Source organism: Sorex fumeus, unplaced genomic scaffold (genome assembly GCF_029834395.1).
Source record: "Sorex fumeus unplaced genomic scaffold, SorFum_2.1 ptg000072l, whole genome shotgun sequence".
Lineage (NCBI taxonomy): Eukaryota > Metazoa > Chordata > Mammalia > Eulipotyphla > Soricidae > Sorex > Sorex fumeus.
The window spans coordinates 25,395,455-25,408,234 of NW_026606129.1; positions in this window are offsets into that span (position 1 = coordinate 25,395,455).

Here is a 12,780-nt window from a genome sequence, read left to right on the forward strand (position 1 = left end):
AATCAGGGACATTATCTCATTTGCCAAGGCATCAAAAATCAGATGGGCTGGACATGTAATGCGATTAAGAGACAACCACTAGAGCTGTTACTAACTGGATTCCATGGGATGTCAAAAGGACACGTAGCCGCCCACCTACGAGATGGTCAGACTTCTTCGTCAAAACACTGAACAAATGGTTTGAGGCTCTTCAGGTTCTTGAAGTGAGCAGATGCCATTGGGCTACACTAGCAGTGACAGGGATGAATGGAGACATTACTGGAGCTCACTCAAACAAATCGTTGATCAATGGGATGACAAGTGATACAAGTGAACCCCTGCACTCTCTGTCCAGCCCTCAAAGGTCTTTCACAACCTGTCTTGAAGGTCACGCCCAGCACTTTTGCACAGTAAAAGTCAATTACTAAATTCAATTAGAAATGAATTACTAAATTTAATTAGAAATGAATCACTAAATTCAAGAGAAGAAGAATTAAGAATGATCTCTTGGATTGGTTATAGTACAGCAGGTAGGACACTTGCTTTGCAATCAGTCGACCCAGGTTTGATCCCCATCACTCTATAAGACCCATGAGTGATCCCCAATTCCCAAGCACAGAGCCAGGAGTAAGTTCAGAGAACTACTACCTGTCATGCAAAAGCAAAACATAAACTTAGTGAATAAATGATGATCTCTTAGATGAAAATATTATTTTAAATGTATTTTATGAATTTTTTCCATTTTTTAATCGAATCACAAGACACACACTTATAAAATTATTCATAATTATGTATCACTTTGGACTGGAGCAATAGCACAGCAGGCAGGGAATTTGCCTTGCACGCAGCCAACATGGTCGACGTGAGTTTGATTCCTCTGCCCCTCTCGGAGAGCCTGGCAAACTACAGAGAGTATCTCGTCCCACGGCAAAGCCTGGCTAACTACCCGTGCCGTATTCGATATGCCAAACACAGTAACAATTGTAGCAATGGAGACGTTACTGGACCCGCTTGAGCAAATCGATAAACAATGGGAGGACAGTGACAGTGACAAGTTTCAGTCATACAATATTCTATCATCTGTCTATTCACCAGTGTACATTTCCCACAACCAAATTCCCAGTTTCCCTCCCATCCTCCTTCCCCCAGTCAGCTTCTACAGCAGGCACCTTTTTGCTCTCTCTCTCTCTCTCACTCTCTCTCTCTCTTTCTTTTTGGACATTATGGTTTGCAATACAGGCACTGCAAAGTTAACATGTTTGTCCCTTTATCTACTTCAGGAGTCAGTTCTTGTCCAGAGTGGTCATTTACAACTGTGTTTGTCACAGTGGTCCCTTCACTATTCTAACTGTCCTCTCCTCATCAACATTTATAGCAAGCTTCCAACCAAGGACCATTCCTCCAGACCCTTGTTTAAATGGATTTTAAAACCCCAGCAAGCTCTAAGGGAGACCCCCGCCTACTGGAATTTGGAGGATCTGGGTGGAGGATGCTCGGCCCCAATCCGACTAGGCTTGGAGATCTCGGCCCCGGAGCCCGCGTGGCTTTCTCCCTCTGCTGGTACCTATAGGTGTGCGGAGAGTGGTCTCAGCAGGGTGGTGTCTGGTCCTGGAGGTGTTAGGCTGCCAGAGCCCTGGTCGGGGTGGGGAAGAATGCTCAACACGGTCCCCTCCAACGGGCCCCAGCGAGGACAGCCAGGAGCGGGGGCAGGAGACTGCACTCTTCTCTTCTGGGAGCTGGTTTTCATAGTCTCTGAGTCTTGCCCGCTGATGGGATTACACGGCGCCAGGGGGCCTGTTGGTGGGTGTGACCCCCGCCTACTGCCTTTGGAGGATCTGGGTGGAGGATGCTCAGCCCCAATCCGAATTGGCTTGGAGATCTCGGCCCCAGAGCTCACATGGCTTTGTCCCTCTGCTGGTACCTTCAGGTGTGTGGAGAGTGGTCTCAGCATGGTGGTGTCTGGTCCTGGAGGTCTTCGACTGCCAGAGCCCTGATCGGGGTGGGGAGGAAAGCTCAACCCGCTCCCCTCCAACCGGACCATGCGAGCACAGCCAGGAGTGGGGGCAGGAGACTGCACTCTTCTCTTCTGGGAGCTGATTTTTATAGTCTCTGAGTCTTGGCAACTGATGGGATGACACGGCGCCAGGGGGCCAGTTGGGGGGTGTGACCCCCGCCTACTGGAATTTGGAGGATCTGGGTAGAGGATGCTCGGCCCCAATCTGAGTAGGCTTGGAGACCTCAGCCCCGGAACCCGCGTGGCATTGTCCCTCTGCTGGTACCTTCAGGTGTGCAAAGAGTGGTCTCAGCATGGTGGTGTCTGGTCATGGAGGTCTTCGGCTGCCAGAGCCCTCATCGGGACGGGAAGGAAAGCTCAACATGGTCCCCTCCAACCAGCCCCAGCGAGGACAGCCAGGAGCGGGGGCAGGAGACTGCACTCTTCTCTATCAAGAGCTGGTTTACATAGTCTCTGAGTCTTGGCCACTGGTGGGATTACACAGCGCCAGTTGGCCTGTTGGTGGGTGTGACCCCCGCCTACTGGAATTTGGAGGATCTGGGTGGAGGATGCTCGGCCCCAATCTGAATTGGCTTGGAGATCTCGGCCCCGGAGCCCGTGTGATTTTGTCCCTCTGCTGGTACCTTCAGGTGTGTGGAGAGTTGTCTCAGCATAGTGGTGTCTGGTCCTGGAGGTCTTCGGCTGCCAGAGCCCTGATCGGGGTGGGGAGGAAAGCTCAACCCGCTCCCCTCCAACCGGCCCATGCGAGGACAGCCAGGAGCGGGTGCAGGAGACTGCACTCTTCTCTTCCAGGAGCAGGTTTTTATAGTCTCTGAGTCTTGGCTGCTAATGGGATTACACAGCGCCAGTGGGCCAGTTGGTGGGTGTGACCCCCGCCTAGTGGAATTTGGAGGATCTGGGTGGAGGATGATCGGGCCCAATCCGAGTAGGCTTGGAGATCTCTGCCCCGGAACCCGCGTGGCTTTGTCCCTCTGCGGGTACCTTCAGGTGTGCGGAGAGTGGTTTCAGCATGGTGGTGTCTGGTCATGGACATCTTCGGCTGCCAGAGCCCTGGTCGGGGCGGTGAGGAAAGCTCAACACAGTCCCCTCCAACAGGCCCCAGTGAGGACAGCCAGGAGCGGGTGCTGGAGACTGTACTCTTCTCTTCCGGGAGCTGGTTTTCATAGTCTCTAAGTCTTGGCCGCCGATGGGATTACATGGTGCCAGGGAGCCAGTTGGTGGGTTTGACCCCCACGGACTGGAATTTGGAGGATCTGGGTGGAGTATGCTCGGCCCCCATCCGAGTAGGCTTGGAGATCTCGGCCCCGGAGCCCACGTGGCTTTGTCCTTCTGCCGGTACCTTCAGGTGTGCAGAGAGTTGTCTCAGCATGGTTGAGTCTGGTCCTGGAGGTGTTAGACTGCCAGAGCCCTGGTCGGGGTGGGGAGGAAAGCTCAACCTGCTCCCCTCCAATGGGCCCCAGTGAGGAAAGCCAGGAGCGGGGGCAGGAGACTGCACTCTTCTCTTCCGGGAGCTGGTTTTCATAGTCTCAAAGTCTTGGCCGCTGATGGGATTACATGGCGCAAGGGGGCCAGTTGGTGGGTGTGACCCCCGCCTACTGCCTTTGGAGGATCTGGGTGGAGGATGCTCAGCCCCAATCCGAATTGGCTTGGAGATCTCGGCCCCGGAGCCCGCGTGGCTTTGTCCCTCTGCTGGTACCTTCAGGTGTGCGGAGAGTTGTCTCAGCATGGTGGTGTCTGGTCCTGGAGGTCTTTGGCTGCCAGAGCCCTGATCGGGGCGGGGAGGAAAGCTCAACCCGCTTCCCTCCAACTGGCCCATGCGAGGACAGCCAGGAGCGGGGACAGGTGACTGCACTCTTCTCTTCCGGGAGCTGGTTTTCATAGTCTCTAAGTCTTGGCCGCCGATGGGATTACATGGCGCCAGGGAGCCAGTTGGTGGGTTTGACCCCCGCAGACTGGAATTTGGAGGATCTGGGTGGAGTATGCTCAGCCCCCATACGAGTAGGCTTGGAGATCTCGGCCCCGGAGCCCACGTGGCTTTGTCCTTCTGCCGGTACCTTCAGGTGTGCAGAGAGCGGTCTCAGCATAGTGGTGTCTGGTCCTGAGGTCTTCGGTTGCCAGAGCCCTGTTTGGGGTGGGGAGGAAAGCTCAACCCACTGCCCTCCAAGGGGCAGCAGCGAGGACAGCCAGGAGCAGTGGCATGAGACTGCACTCTTCTCTTCCGGGAGCTGGTTTTCGTAGTCTCTGAGTCTTGGCCGCTGATGAGATTTCACGGCGCCAGGGGGCCAATTGGTGGGTGTGACCCCCGCCTACTAGTATTTGGAGGATCTGGGTGGAGGATGCTCGGCCCCAATCCGAGTAGGCTTGGAGATCTCGGCCCCTGAACCCGTGTGGCTCTGTCCCTCTGCCGGTACCTTCAGGTGTGCGGAGAGTGGTCTCAGCATGGTGGTGTCTGGTCCTGGAGGTCTTCGGCTGCCAGAGCCCTGGTCGCGTTGGTGAGGAAAGCTCAACCCGCTCCCCTCCAACAGGCCCCAGCGAGGACTGCCACGAGCGGGGGCAGGAGACTGCCTATCATTCAAAGATACAGGAAATCTGTACAAGAAAAGTATCAGAGCAGCGTCTTTCACCTTTGACTTGAGAATTATCTGGGGTGGTCTTATGAATACTAAACTGAGATCAAAACCTAAACTGATTAACAAGAATTTGGCAAAGTGTTTAGACATCAGTACAGCTTCCTGGGGCCACAGTTAAGAACAACAGTATTCATAGAAAAGCCAGAACACAAAAGACAAAAAGCAGAGCTACTCCTGGGGGAGAGGATATTGGCACCGCTCCTTCCTACTGACCCCTGTGACACCTCTAAGGAATTCTTTTATACCAGCACTTATGAGAGGTTGTAATTACACATTTGTTGATGCCTTCTATTCTTCTTGAACCTCAAATCCAATCTGTCTGTTTGGGTCTATCTTCAAAAGATAATCAGAAATCTAACCACCATTCACAATCATCACTACTGCCTCCTTGGTCCAAATCACCCTCATTCCTTGTCCGGATCCCTGCCAAAGTTTGCTAATATGATGCCCTGTTTCTCCCTGTGCTCCTTGCAATCTGCTCTTTGTGTTGAAGCAGAAATGTCGCACAGAGAATAAGATAAATATGAGTGTGGCCTTCCCCAGCTTAAAACCCTGAGAAGGTGCCATTTCATTCAGAGTAATGACTCTAATCTCGAAGGCTTCACACTGAGGGCCAGCAAAGTTTTTTTAAGTAAATATTTTTGGCCTACTAGGCCATATGGTCTCTGTCACAGACATACAACCTGGCAGTGTCAGCCAGAAAGTAAGGATGGTTGATAGGTAAAAGAGGCAGCATGGCTCTGGGCCAATAAAACATGATGTTTGGGAATAGCCAGAGAAGCTAGGTTTGGCCTGCAGGCTGGTGTTTGCCACGTCCTATATTATACAAGCCCAATTACAGTTCAACCTGAAATCCTATCCTTTTGGCTCTTTCCTTTCCAGTCACCCTGCCTTGAAGTTTCAAGCATGCACACTCCTCCTCAGAGAGTGTGTTCTATAGTCCTTCTGCTCCTGAAGCTTTTCCTTTGGCAAATTGCTCACCTCTTTCATGTGAGTACAAATCTCATACCATAGTGGTTATATAGTCTAAAGCATGTATATATGTTCACTACAACGTTTGTTGCATTAACAGCACCAACAGATTGATCAAAATTCCAGAATTTCCAGTTGCAGTGGAAATGCTGATGGCTAGAAATTTCCTAGATTGTTAAATAAAATAAATTATGGTAAACTGTTTTTTTTTTTTAGTTCAAACCTTACTTCTCAGTAAGACCCATCCCAGCTGTTCTACTTATAGCATGCCTGACCTTCCACTTCCACCAAAGATCAGCCAACTGGTTTCTTTCTTTCTTCAGCACCCTTCACTCTTAGATGTACTTTACAATTTACTTATTACTAAGTTGTTGACTGACTAGAATGTAAACTACCCAGGAAATAACCTTCATCGGGCTATAAACATTACTGTGAGAGACAAAGAGGAATTTATCACGGGGATTTAGTTGTTCTGGAGCAGCCAAGCAGGCAATTGCCACTGCATTCAGTCTGAAGCCTGAATGAGTCAACCATTCTGGCAGGCAGAAAGCCTGGATGTGCACAAAAGCAGGGACACTGTGGAGTTCCAAGGACAACCGCAGACCAACTAGAACCAACTCACTGACTCCAACCACAAGGAGGTAAGGAATCTGCAGGGGAAGTTTGCTCCTTCGCAAACTGAGCTGGGCTGGCCTCGGAGGAGTAGTAGGAGTCCCAGAAGGTCATCCACAGATTACAAGAAAGAAGATCCAGCAGACTCTGTCTGAGGAGCACTACAGAGATCTTCAGAGAATACTGAACAGAGCTTGCACCTGTCTTGCAGATCTTATACAGATTTCTATTTTTTTTAAATTTTTTTTTAATGAATCAGTGAGGGATACAGAATGACAACAACTCAATGCAGATTTCTTTTGCAGTCATCCCTACACCAAAACCTGATAGTGGAAGAAATTCTGGGAAATGTAGTTCCAGATTATATGGGTTGGCACAAATCACAGACATAAATAATAACTGTTTACAAATGAATCAGAAGCCCAAGACCTTAAAACTGTCTGGTGCATCGTAGGTTATTTAAAAAAAAATGAAAGGAAGAGTGTGTTTAGGTGCTTATTTGATTTTTGCCACCTCCTCTGCTGTCAGTCCAAGAGAGCAGAGAGTATGTGGCTTGTGCCACCATTACATCATCTGTACCTCACACACACATTTAGTTTCAGTGCAGGCATTTGTTCCAGGAAATGCTGCCTGACAGCCAAGAGTAAAGCGCGAAATTCCAGCCCTAATCTCTGCAAGGGTGTTAAAGGGTATCCAACACAAAACCACAGAAATGCTTTCTAAAATCCTTTCTCCAAACTTTCTGTGTCTATGGGGTCTGGGAAACCATCAGAGATTTTCTTATCCCTCCCTCAGCAACTCCAGCTCCCAAAATTGCTCCCTCACGCACACTTCCTCAAAGGCACCTCACCTCTCTTCATTGAGTTTTTTGTTTGTTTTGGAGCCACAACCAGAGGTGCTCAGGGGTTACTACTCACTCTACACTAGGAACCACTCTAGGAGGTACTCAGGGATCTAACTTGGGTCAACCACATGCAAGACAAGCACCTAACCCACTGTATTATCCTTCTGGCCCCAACTTTGGTTGACTTTTCTCTCTCCTCCTTACCTTTCTCATGTAAATCATCCTCTCTTCATCCCCACTCACCACCATGTCCCTTAACATCTGAAGCAACCAGAGTGAGCTGGCAAATTCAGTTATTTATTATTTATTTATTTATTTATGGTTTTTGGGCCATACTCTGGTGGTACTCAGAGGTTACTCCTGGTCTTTTAGATTTTATTTATACATTAACTGTATACAGTTAATGTATAAATTGTAATGTGTTTATTACACATATTAATATATACCAAATGCACTTTGTTTTCTCCCTTCTACTAAAAAAGGAACAAATAACAAACAAGATAATTGAATGAATTACTTTGAAAAATCACTGGCCTCCTATATTAATCTTTCTTTAGCAATCCTACAATTGTGTGAACTCATTACTGACAATAAAACTGGCAATACATAATAAGTTAAGTCCCTTGTGTTTAAAAGTAACAAAATCAAGCCAGAGAGATAATAAACAGTATATAAGGCACTTGCCTTGTAGATGCTAACCCAATTTCAATGAATTGACAGTAGAAGACAAAAAATAATGTGTTACATATACATATATATTTATACATAAAACAATCTCTGTATTTTTACACATATTATACTAATATTGAAATGAGTTTGCATTTTCTAGCACATATTCATGTTCAGGAAAGATGGTCTAAAGTTCCCCCCAATGATTCACAAAGTAGATATTCCACAGGCATAAAAATCCAGCATGAGCCTTCTTCAAACAGAGAATCAAATGTTCTCTGACTATAATATACAACAGAGGACAAAGAATAGGGCTGTACATCTCTGGCACATTTAGAACTATACAAAAAAATTCCCAGGAAATCCCCCAACCAACTGATACATTTCTTCAAAGCCAAGGTCTAATTCAGGAGGGAAGTAAATCACATACCCATAAGACTTACGGATATTTATTTCCCAAAGTAAAGATTAGGACATTTTCAAGACTTTATCCCAAATTAGATAAAGGGGGGGGGGGACAGTCCAATGCACATAATAGTGATAAAACCAAGAATAAAGCCTACAACCATTAGAGTTCATGATACATTTGTGGTTCTGAAATCAGTGGTCTCCAGAATAAAACTTCTCTGTCCAGAATGTCCTGGATTTTAGTCTTAATATTATTACAGAACATATCTTAGTCATTTAAGAACTTCTGGGATAAGCTCTGCAAATCACTAGTTTTCAACTCATTCCAGAGTGGTAAGAGTGAGACAATGTTGGTTTTATGCTTGCAACATAAAACTATTCTCTATTTTTAATAAAGTCCCTGCACCCTCAGAAAAAAACTGTTTATTGGTGGGTGTAGGATAACAGGTTTGTCCTTTCTGCCTCGCCACAGGGAGCTTAGGTTTATTGGGTTACTCCCATCAAAGTGCTCTCATTCCTCTGTGTTTATTTGTAACCTCTTTCTTTGTGCTCTTATTCCCCAATGGTCAATCATCTTTATCTGCTAATCAGACTCTGTTAACTTGTAAATGTTGCTTTTCTCTTCTCCTTAAGTCCTTTGCATAGTTAATTCAAAGCAATGTCCTTTTTGTATAGACATAAAAAAAAAAACCAGTTAATGCTATGCCTTTATAACTTGGGAGTTAATTGACTTTGAATGATATTCACTCCTGGGCACCTGTTCTCTCGATTTAAGCCTTAGTTGCCCTTACTTCCTAGATTCCCCCAAATCAGAGTCCCAACAAGGAACTGGATCAACCCAGGACAAGCTGTGAGCTACCCTGGCATCAAAATGGGCCAGGCCAAAGTGCCATAAAAAGATAAGAGCATAGTCATGGACAAAATCTGTCATGATCCAAAAGGCAACATCTGGATTAGGACCCTGCTAGAATTAAGAAAGATTAATCTAGCCTGAGCACTATAGTCTGAGATCTATAGTGAGATGTGGCCAGGACAGCCACCCTACAAGCTTAATATATCTCTTACTGTGTCCATACAAAAAAACTATTATTAAGAAGAAGAATTAAGATGTTAATTAAGTTATTGGACTAAGGAGAGGAGAAACACCCCTAAGTGGTATTTTGCCCTTGAGCAGAAGAAGGGCTTTCATATGTTGATTTTGCTACCTGGAGAGAAGTGGTGGCTACCCTCAATGCTGGGAGTTGGTGAGAGACTAGAGAAAGACCAGGGCAGTGAGTGGGAGCATGGAGAGATGAGTGAGAGAGACAGGAGGAGACAGGAATGAGGGACAGTGTGAGACTAGAATGGGGAACTTAATGAGACTGGAACAGGTGCGTGGGGAGAATGGAATAAAAGGCAACTGATCACCAACCAGCCTGGTCCTCAGTGTTTCCTCCTTCATCTGCCCAGGGTATCAGCTTTCCCAGGTGGGGGAGTGGCCCGAAACCACCAAGGCAGGTAGCCAGAGAGAGAGAGAGAAAGAGAGAGAGTTGGAAGCCCTTCCTTTCCTAGTCACCCTGTTATTACAGTTATTACACAGGTGGGAAAATAGCCATGTTCAGCATTGAGTGGTTTGAGAAACAGACACCTGTAAAAATCAATGTTGTGGCTCAGTATTAAAAGCATTGTGGTTATGAACCAATTTGCTCTCAATTCTCTGTAATTTAAAAACTGGATGGATGGATGGACAGAGGATGGGTGGATGGATTTGTGGATGATCACTAGACTGTTGTCAGCAACCATAGTGCTTTATATAGGTAGATGTTGAATTATGATATTGTCTACTTGAAACCCATATAATGATATAAAACAATGTCACATCAATGAGAACTATTATTTGAGCTTTGATTGGTTTTGGTGCCACATCTGGTAATGCTCAGGGTTTACTCCTGGCTCTGTACTCAGGGACACCAGGAATCAAACCAGTGTTGGCCATTGTGCCAGGCAAGTGTCCTACCTCCTGTACTATGTCTCTGGTCAACAGAACTATTATTTTAACCTCACTATCTACAATGAATCATATAAATCTGGATAATAGAGTGGAAAACTAAGATTTTTCTCCATAAAAAGTATGTGATTCATAGATTTATATGAAGGTGAAGAGAGATGTGATGTTATCGAGTTAGATTTCATGGGTAAGATGAATCAGGAAAGCCAAACTATGCCTTTAGGCACATTGAACATGGGACACTGTTTGTTACAGTCGACTTGCTTGTAGAGTGCCTGACATTTCATGAAGACATGACCTAAATTAAGTCACTCAAATAATCTGACCAAGCCCCATGAGCTTATAAAAATAATCACATAAAAATAATGACCTTGGCTTCCACTTTGAAATAACAACAACAACAAAACTGTTCTAAGGCATAAAGGAACAAAAAGTTCTATTATATACTCTTCTGAATTTTCTGTCTTACCCGGAAGGGAGGAGGAAATGAGTCAGCTTCCTCTAAATACTGGTCATTTCCATTTCTCCACCTTATTTTTACATGATGAGGGTCCTGTCCACATTCAACAAATATTTATAAAGCATGTACTTTGGACAAACACACATTACCTATTCTGCCAAATAGATTGTGAGTTATGTTTCTTTCAAATGTGGTTGCTAGCATTTTCCTAGTTTAGAACTATGTTTGCCATATTTCTTTAAATTTAGATATATCTTGTATTTAATACAAAAATAATGCTTGCACCAAGATTTTCTCTTCACTGAGCTCTCTTTCTTAAGGTCAATTAGAGTAGAACTTGGCACAATTTCTTTTTAGGGAACTTCTTTTGGAAGCTATTTAACCCTTCCAGACATTAAATGGTATATTAATATGCAAAAATAGATATTTATATAACATATAACTAATAAAAATTATGCTTATAGAATTGTGCTCTAACCAAATTCTTGTGCCAAAGTTTTGTCACACTTATCACAATAATTTATGATATTCTAAGCCTTAATATTTGTGGAGGATACAGATATAATTTCTACCTTTGCAGGCCACCTGATTTTCCTCCTGAATTCTTTCTGAATGCCTTGAAAGTGTCTGAAAAGTTTTAATGCTACTATGTCTGGATTTATTGTTTGTTATTAATATATGGGCTGGAGCGATAGCACAGCTGTAGGGCGTTCGCCTTACAAGCAGCCAACATGGCCGACCCGAGTTCGATTCCTCCGCCCCTCTCGGAGAGCCCGGCAAGCTACCGAGAGTATTCGATATGCCAGACACAGTAACAACAAAGTCTCCAATGGAGATGTTACTGGGCCCGCTCGAGCAAATCAACGACCAACAGGAGGGCCTTTACCTTTTTTTACCTTTATTGTTAATATAGACAGATGCCACATGAATTGTTTCTAAATATATAATCAGGTCCCCATTGCTCATTCTTCTTTTTGGTCTCCTTTTGAGAGAGCTCAAAATTCTGTTTAGTCTTGAAGTTCCCCATTTGTTGTTACCTTTAGCACTTTTCTCCCTTTGCTTTATCAACTGGAGTGGGTTTCCCTTGATACTACCAGTTTTTATCCCTACTTGATCATCCTAGAGAAAGGCAAGGTTTACTCTGGTTTAGTGTTTCCTCCACAACAGAATGTCTGGGCCTGCCTCTTTCTCCTGATTGTCCTTGGACTCTTCCTGTCAGATAATGATGCAGAGGGCTGGCTGATGTCAATGTCTATTTCCTGCTCAGCCAGGAGTAAATGGGATGCAGTGGGAGCCAAGGGCATTCCCAGCAGAGAAATGTCTTTGCACAACCTCTTCTCAACATTGGTGGAGCTACAAAGCCTCCCGCTTTCTGCTTTGGGTTTGTTGTTGGCCAAGTCTCCAAGCCAGGTAACAGCTGTGCCTTTACCCTCTGCCTTCTTAGTCCTGTTGCCAGCCAAATCAGGCACAAGCCTTACCACCACCCTGGATGAATTCCCTGCAGCTGCTGCGTGAAACCAGCTGCCTCCCAGCACTGATAATTTCAGCTCCCGTGGCTGCCAGACTGCAATAGAAACCCACAGTGTTTTCTGTGACCCCCACCTCCCACCCTGTACCTCTGCAGTCTCTACTCCATAGATGTAAATTTTCCCAAGGTCTCCTACCCAGTACAGCTCCCCATCTCTGCCTGGCATTCTCAGGATTCACAACAGCAATTCACCAACAATGGTGCTTCCCTTTGCTATTCACCTAAGCTGATTTTCACCACCTGTATTAAACTTTGAATTTAAATCCTATATTCTGTCTGTCTGGAGGTCTTCGGCTGCCAGAGCCCTGGTTGAGGCGGGGAGGGAAACTCAACCCGTACCCCTCCAAGGGGCCTCAGCGAGGACAGCCAGGTGCAGGGGCAGGAGATTCTGCGCTGTTTTCTTCTCCAGGAGCTGGGTTATATAGTCTCAGTCACCACCATGCTGAGACCCCTCTCCACATGCATGAAGGTACCGGCAGAGGAACAAAGGCATGTGGGTCCCGGGGCTGAGATCTCCAAGCCTGCTCAGATCGAGGCTGAGCATCCTCCATCCAGATCCTCCTTCTTCCAGTAGGCAGGGGTCACATCCACCAACTGGTCCCCTGGCGCTGTGTAATCCCATCAATGGCCAAGACCCAGAGACTATATAACCCAGCTCCCAGAAGCACGCAGCCTCA